At 39.4% G+C, this 8,677-nt stretch overlaps 1 long non-coding RNA gene across 1 annotated transcript; it reads right to left on the bottom strand.

Annotated features, from left to right (window-relative positions):
- Window positions 1-760: 760 nt before the first annotated feature.
- Window positions 761-2,642, bottom strand: LOC131519126 (uncharacterized). The gene is made up of 2 exons (XR_009265478.1): window positions 2,521-2,642; window positions 761-1,431 (listed from the first exon to the last, which is right to left on the bottom strand). It is a non-coding gene; the product is annotated as an uncharacterized LOC131519126 (long non-coding RNA).
- Between the last annotated feature and the right edge of the window lie 6,035 nt (window positions 2,643-8,677).

Below are 8,677 nucleotides of genomic sequence, written 5' to 3'. Positions count from 1 at the left end.
CTTGGTGTGTTCAATAGATCAGTGCTTTCTAAACTATATTGTGCATACAAATTACCCGGGGAGATTGCTAAAATGTAGATTCTGATTTGGTAGTCGGGGATGAGGCCTGAGGTTCTGCATTTCTAATAAAATCCCAGGGGATGCCGATGCTGATGCTGTGATTTTGTGGACCTCACTTTAAGCAGCAAGGTTCTATTCCGTGCTGTCAATATGGTAGTCACCAGCCACATGTGGCTTTCGAGCCCTTGAAATGTGGCCTAGTGTACCTAAGGAATGGAAAGAATACTTTATTTAATTTTGATTATCTTCTGAGCACTGATACTTGGTTTAGCTATAGGAAAACAATTTCTAGTATACTTTTATTTTCACTTTTTTTATTAAAAAAATTTTTTTTAATGTTTATTTATTATTGAGAGACAGAGAGACACAGAGCGTGAGCAGGGGACGGTTAGACAGAGGGGAGAGACACAGAATCCGAAGCAGGCTCCAGGCTCTGAGCTGTCAGCACAGAGCCGGATGCGGGGCTCGAACTCACAAACTGCGAGATCATGACCTGAGCCGAAGTCGATTGCCCAACCGACTGAGCCACCCAGGCGCCCCAATTTCTAGTATACTTGGCACAACTTGTAACTCTATCTTTTCAGCTGTTAATTTTATGAAATGTAGTTAACTGAACATCTATTTCCAGTGGAAAGTTAATGCCTGCATTGAGAAAGGCTCCAAGTGTAAAATAAACAACACATTTTGAAGACTCAGTTGAAAAAAAAAAAGTAAAATGCCTCGTTAATAAGTTTGATACTGATTGCAGGTTGACATGATAATATTTTGGGATAAGACATATTATTGAAATTAATTTCATTTGTTTCTTTTTACTTTTTTTGATGTAGCCACTAGAAAATTTAAAATTACTCGAGTAGCTTATGTTATATTCCTTTTGGACAGCGTAGGTACAGGCCAGGGAGCACCGGGCCCAGCCCATCAGCCCCCTTCATCCTGTCTCAGTTAGGTGGGTGACCTCTGGATGGAAAGAGGAGGTGAGGTGGTGGAAAGAGACAAGGTTTCTTCCTTCCCAGCAGGAGGCTGTAGCAAAAGCCAAAATTCCCAGCAAAAGTTCTTGGGCTCAGAGACTATTTCTTCTGTGGTGGGTTATTTCCACTACATTCCAAGGCAGGCTTTGCTTTCTGCAGAGGTGAAAAAGGAACATTTCCGCGGTCCACAGTAAGTTGCTCAAAGCCGGCTCTCATAAGAAGACGCTCACTTTTCGAGTTACGGGTCATGGCGAAGGGCTCGCTTGACCCAGCCTCCTCTGTGATACTAAGGGGAGTTAATGAAAACAGCGTGAGCTCCTGTAAATGTGCTGCATGATTTCTTGGTTGATTCAGCAGTTCCAGGGGAGGCTACAAGTTTAATGAAAAACAGTAATGAGGCCATCTACAAATTTGACAACAGCCAAGAAATTAGCAAAAAGAAGTGCGTAGAAGTGAAAGAAAGGTTTCTCATATCGTAAAATGCATTATGGCAACCTCCGTTCCCCCACTCTTGTGAAAAGTTCTTTTTTCAACAACTCAGGCAAATATTTACATGTAGAATCAGACCTGGCAGCAAATTCAAAGAAAACTATTAAGGCCAGAAAAAGCCGCTTCTGTATCAGAGGCTTGGAGACTCCAGGTCTCAATTAACCTTTTTAAATGGGAACTGACACCCTTGGATGGAAAATGTGGGGGGAAAGTAAAATGTTTTTGAAGAATGTTTGACTACAAAGTAAACAGCCTGAATAGAAAATATTAAATCAGATGCTCCCTCCGCATTCCATAAGACAGTACGCAGTAAAGTATACTGTAATAATTAAAAGGCTTGGATAAAAGAAATATGAAACAATTTTAGTCTAGTGATAATTCAAACTTCATGGCCCTAGTTATGTTGGCAAAAGACAGAGAATTTATTTTTTCTTTTAATGTCAGATCTTGACATGAAGTTGTACAGTCGGCAGTGAAGGAATGGCTTTGAAGATATTTATCGTTAAGCCTTCTTGTCCTTTCTGTCACCAGATCAAACCACGAGAAAATATTTATTAGGCAGATTATTCACCAAGGAGTAGAATGTCCTCTTCATAAGCTCCCAAATTTATTTTTTTCCACAAAATTGTACAGTAAATATTTATTATTCTGAACCAGGATTTATTTTGCATTAGACGGAAGTGAAAGGAAGGCGGGTGTAGCCAATTCACAGTATAATCGAGATTATAAAGGGAAAGGTTTAAACAGTGGAACAGAACACATTAGAAGTACGCATTTATAAGCCACTGTTGCACTGTCAGTTTCTAAAAATCTATTATCCAACAGTTATTCTCATCTGAATGCCTTTACATATTTAAAAGCAATGCAATCCCACATCTCAAAGAGTCTAGTTAATCAAGATAAACCTTTCCCATTAGCTTGTTCTAGAGAGATTTTTACTATATTTTAAACCCCTGTAATTCAATTAAACTTAAAAGGTAGTGAATTCAGATCTATTGCTTACCTGATGGGCTTGCAGATGGTGGAGGAAAGATGTCTCCCCTGCTTCTCTGCCCCAGCTGTTTTCTCTGTGTGGCCCGCCTCTTGGGTGGAGCCCTGTCCAGCTCTCAAGTCCTGTCCCAGGGGTTTCTCTGCTCTGCATTCTTTTTTTTTTTTTTTTTTTTTAAATGTTTATTTACTTTTGAGAGAGAGAGAGAGAGAGAAACAGTGCGAGCAAGCAAGGGAGGGACCAAGAGAGAGGGAGACACAGAATCTGAAGCAGGCTCCAGGCTCTGAGCTGTCAGCACAGAGCCTGACACGGGGCTTGAACTGTGAGATAATGACCTGAGCTGAAGTCAGATGCTTAACAGATTGAGCCACCCCAGGCATCTCTGTGCTCTGCATACTTTAACTGTGGATTTCCATTCTTGTTGGAGTTAATACTCCAATGTAGCCTGTCTGGCATGGCTATTGCACTTAACTGCAGTATTATAATTGTTCCTGTATCAGTCTCAGATACTGGGGATTGTGTCTTTTCTACACCTGCCTAGATGCCCAGTGAGGTTTCTGGACCAGAATTTAAAGCATCACTTCGAGTTAGTCACGTGACAGGACTGCTTATTCCTATAAGCACTGCTTTGCTCTGGTCTGTTCTCTCACTGTCACTCAGCTTGGGTCTTCCATTTGAATCTCTTCCTAGAAGCTGACCTCCATCTCCCTCTCTCTGACTGATGGAGAAATAGCTTTTCTGTTTATGTCCTTCTCTCAACTTATGAGGATCCCACAGAAGAGTGGCTTGGGCCATTGCTGTTTGATTCTACGGCCCTCTGGGGAGATGCCCTTGATCGCATCTTGCTGAGCGATTCAATACACAGCTCTTTTAACTTTTACTTCTTTCTTCAAGGGAGCCTCTTGTGAACCAAGATCCTCTGCTCCTTCCCCTCAGCTGGCCTGGTCACTGAAATTGGTGCACCACTGTTTACACCTTCACGTGGATTGTTTTTCCTTCTAAATCTGGGTGATGAGATTAACTATAGTTTTCCTTGTCACTACATACTTCCCTTATTGAATAATGAGTGGGGATTAGTCTCATAATCTAAAATAAAAACCAAAGCTATTTGTACCTGAGAATGTTTCATAACAAATATAATCCAAAATCTCCCGTATGAATTTGTTTCCAATCCAACGATAAAAGGTTATGTTCCAAACGGGAAAGCGTAAAAAGTTGTTTTCTCGATAACACTATTAGCGATCATTCTTTTGTTCTACCTTCAAATTAACTCAATTAGTCACATGGCAAATCTCAGGAGAACTTTACATTTTTATACATCCTAATAATGCCTCATTTATTTAGTACAGATCCGAGTATGAATTATCCACATCATCTGCTTTCCAACTCCTTTGCACTGTCTCCCTTTCCAGAAACTGGAGAGGAGAGGAGAAGAACATAAAAATGAAATGATGTAATTCAGTCACTTGTTATTTGTATTAAGTAATGTTTTGGAGAAGCCTGAAATTAATAGTTAAAAGAAATTATACATATATCTGTGGATCTGTTATTCATGGGTCTCCCAGTTCCACAGGTAATCACGAGCCACTGAAGTCTTCCCCAGGTATCCTAAACCACAATAACCTCAACATGCATGTTTCAAGGTTGTATGGACTTCAAGGGACAAGCTCTATCCAAGTTCTCCATTCTTTAAAAAAAGGAAAATCAGTATGCAACACACAATACCTTTTAAATGGTGTCTTTAAATTTGCTACAAGCATTGTTGCAAAGCTAATTACGATAAAAAGTTTCTTGAAGTTATTAGGCTATGTTAAACATCGGCATTTAGAAAGCTGTGAATTGCATGTTTCGTAGAAGGAAGAAGTATTGAGGGCTTGTTGACTCTAAGGAGAATTCATTTATATTAATTTCCATTATTTAAAAATTAGGACAAAACTAATAAAACTCTTAAGAGCCCAATATTAGAGAGACAACACTTTAGAGCTAGGTTCAGCCTCAACTTTGTTTTTAGCCAGAACCTTGGGTGAGTCACAATCTCCTGGGGGGTCTTAACTCACTCTTCTACACAATGAAGGAAAGAGAGGATTGTCTGGTCCAACGGGCTGGTTCCTTGTGGCTCTAGCATTTAGGAGCAGCTACTGCCTCCATACAAATGCCTATGGGGCAGGGGCAGGGGCAGGTAACATACACGAGTGAACAAGACCAGAGTGAGAAGAATTTTTGTTGGGAGTGAATCTTGATATTATCAATTTTTCATTATTCCACACTCCATAGCAATAAAAACATTTCACTTTCTTCTTAGTTTTGCTATAAGAGAAACAATAATAAATGGTCACAAATACTAGTAAATGATAGTGGTGTAGAGACCATAGGGATTGGTGGGGACTGTGGCAAACTGGAGAAGATAAAGGACCAAACTATTATCATATGGGACTGAGGGGCTAATGTTGCCAGATGCTACCAGTTTGGGTGCAACTGGTAGATTAGATTTCAGGGAAATCTAATGGTCAATGCAGGTAATCAATTAAAAACATTAAACAAAACACCCTATATCGGCCATTACCATTTTGGTGAAACAAAACACTTTGATAGATCAAATGGGGTTGATTGGCTATCAGCTTATGCCACCTGATCTACTTTGTCCCCCTCATTGTACTGGGATCAGCACATATTACATCATTTGCGAATAATACCACTTTAATGAAAGTTCTTCCTACCATAAACCAGAGTATTTACTGAATTCTTTTCCAGGTTGTGCTCTCTAGCAGGACTTTCTGACTTTTCATCTTACTTGATTGTCACAATAACCCTGAGACATAGGTGGATATATGATTATCCCAATTTTACAGGATGAAGTAAGGCCCCTAGAGACCAAATAATATGTCCTACTCACACAACTTATTTTGTTATAATCGAGTCTAAGATATTGACGTGGAAACATTTACAATATTACGCTGAATGAAGAAAAGGTGGCTATAAAAAGTATGCATGATACTTTTTAAACTTCTTTTGAAGACATTTTAAACTGCTTTTTAAAACATTTTTAATGACTGAACATTCTATCATGAAGATATGCCATAACATACATAAACAGGCCTCTACCGTTAAACACGAGTTGCTATTAAAGTCATCTAGGGAACTAGTTTTTTCTTTAAATCATGACTTCATTCACTTATTTAGGATCATCAGTTGACGGCCTCTATGTCAGTCACGTTATTGCATGCTGTCCTCAAAGAGAAATCTGATTTGTAATGTGTCCGGTAAGCAAGATTTATCTTATATATACTTTTAAAAAGCCACAAGCCTTCTTTGAACTTTAAGCAGGGATTGAGCTCAGCTATGTGGATTTTTAAGGTACTTAAGCCATCACCTCTGAATCAGTGGTCAGGTCCCAACTTACAGCTCAGCCTTTGGGTGGAAAGAAGGTGGGTTCCCCCAGATAGCCTAGTTTGAAGAACTACACAATGTATTACAGTGACCCCCTCAGCCAGAAACTGAGATTTTGAGATTTAGGAACTGAACTTTGAGAGCTATCCTGCTAGCAGGATATCCTTTGGCTATCCTTTGTGATCTATACAGAGGACAAAAGGGGGCTCTGTATCTTTTCTCCATTTGCCATTAGAATCGCCAATAACACAATTTCAAAATAACAGCTTCCATGTCGTAGACACAGAGGGATATAAACACATTAGAGGAAAATGACAAAGATGATGATGAAGCTTGAAAGTATATAATTTGGGGGGGGGCACCTGGGGGCTCAGTCAGTTGAGCATCCGACTTCAGCTCAAGTCATGATCTCTTGGTTCGTGAGTTCAAGCTCCGCATCGGGCTCTCTGCTGTCAGCCTATCAGAGCAGAGCCCACTTGGGATCCTCTGTCCCCTTCCCTCTGCCCCTGCCCCAGTTTATTTAGCTCTCTCAAAACTAAATAAATATTAAAAAAAAAAAAAAAGAAAGTATATAATTTTTTATCATTCAAGCTAGCACACTTTTGAGTGTGAAAGGGGGAGCTCTTAACACTGACATTGGGATGGCAGGCTTGTACTCAGGCTAAGCCTGGCAACCTGGGGTGTACATAGGGTCCCCCTACTGTTTAGAACAGTGGTAGAAATTGGAGGTGGTTGAGCATGGAAAAGATGGGGATGGAACTTAGAGGGCGGGGGATGTGCAGGCTGCCTTTAGACATTTGGAAAACTCCACGAAGAACTGGTTTGATACGATTTTAATTCTGACACTTGGAGCGACTGGACCATGCTGAAGAAGCTGGACAGTCTGATATAATGGTTTTGTTTGGTTGTTGAGCAGATCCCAGAGTGATTCAAATGCCGGATGATATTAACTGTGTGGCCATACACAAATTTCTTAACTTCTTCATTATATAAGGGGGCCAGAATTGTAACGATTTGCTGAGGTAATACAGGAGCGCGAGTGACCCCCGAGGGGGCCTCAATAAATGTTAGTGTATGCATTGTAACTAATACTGGAAATATTCAAGCATAGGGACAGACCACCAGTTGGCTCATGTTATGGGATCATTAAGAGATTAACTAAATGGATGGTTAGAGCCAACCTTTTTTGGATAGTTTAACTTAGAAATTGTTCTTAGAAATAGAAAAAAATCAATTAGTAATTTTTTCCAGATATGAAATAAGGTGATTTTATGTAAAATCTTAAAGAGGTATAGTTTTAAATATTGCATTATAATTTAATATTCATCATAAATGACATTCATCAACACATCAAGTGATAGATGCCATTTACTTTCAACTACGTAAAAAAAGCATAATGTGCTAGAAATACATTTTTTAAAGTTATGTATTTATTTATTTAGAGAGCACACAGGAGAGGCAGAGAGAGAGGAAGAGACAGAATCCCAAGCAGGCTCTGTGATGACAGCCTGATATCAGCGGGGCTCGAACTCTCCAATCATGAGATCATGGCCTGAGCTGAAATCAAGAGTCAGACGCCTAACCGACTGAGCCACCCAGGTGCCCCTAGAAATACATTTTTTTTTTAATGGCATATTGCTTGAGTTTGAGACTGTATCTATAAATAGAGACTAGAAATTTCAAAACCAAGTAAGCAATAAGATCTGATATTTGACATCATTTCATTTTGCTTTTATAAAACCAACTAGTTTATTTTAGAATTGGCTATAATTTTTCATGTCATGTGATAAAGAGGTTTTAGCTTATTAGTAAGCACATTTCAAAAAAAAATACATTTCAGGTTAGTTTTTAAAGTAAATTAAAAAAACTAAATCGAATATAATCTATACACACTCTCTTCTTAACATTTATTTTTAAAGTACTAGAAACAACCTGATTTTTTGAAAGCATTTTGTCCAAGCAAGTAGACTCTGGTACTGAACATCATCTTACTGGGCAAATTTATACAAAATTATCATGTTTTTTGATTAGCTACTTGCATTTCAGCATCGTAGTTCTCAATGTTTCCTTCTACTTAACCAGTACTTCCCAGACTTTGGCTGCATATTAGAATCATGTGGGAAATTAAAAAAAAACAACAAACAAAACCCTCACGGCCAGGCCACATCTTTGTCCACACTGCCTGGGACTGAAGTCTGGTACCAGGGTGTTTTAAAACTCCTCAGGTGACTCCAATGTGCAGCAGTTTGGGAAATAATGCATTTATCCCACAGTCCAGTATGGGGATACAAATATGACCAGGAACCAAAAAAGCAATTCCAACTAGGTAATGGCCCCCCCCTCGGAACATCTAGTGGTGTTCCGCTGAATGACAACAAAGTTAACAAAACCTGAGTGACTAGGTCACTAGTACACTCATCTGGCCTCTCCCTCCTAGATGTGCAAGAGGCGAGCAAGCTGCTTCTTTTTAAAAGGGAAAATGTTTCTACTGACTATAAACAGAGGGAAAAAAGGAAACGGAAGCAAACACGTATAATGAGGTGAATCTTCAGGGTAATCTTCACAGGCCTTAGGTGTTTATGAACCAGTTGGGGCTTAAGGGTCCTTTCAACTCGGAATCTTCTACTTAAACCAATTTATTGGGAGAGGCAGGAACAGGTTTTCACAGAACTGTTTCTGTTGCTATTGAGTGAATAGCGCCATCTTGCATTGCCCTTATAATCGTGAAAGTGCTTTCATGTTTCCAAGTTCACCTGAATATCCAAAAGCGAGGCAGGAATTGTAA

Source organism: Neofelis nebulosa, chromosome 8 (genome assembly GCF_028018385.1).
Source record: "Neofelis nebulosa isolate mNeoNeb1 chromosome 8, mNeoNeb1.pri, whole genome shotgun sequence".
Lineage (NCBI taxonomy): Eukaryota > Metazoa > Chordata > Mammalia > Carnivora > Felidae > Neofelis > Neofelis nebulosa.
This window is presented reverse-complemented; position numbering and strand designations above follow the sequence as displayed.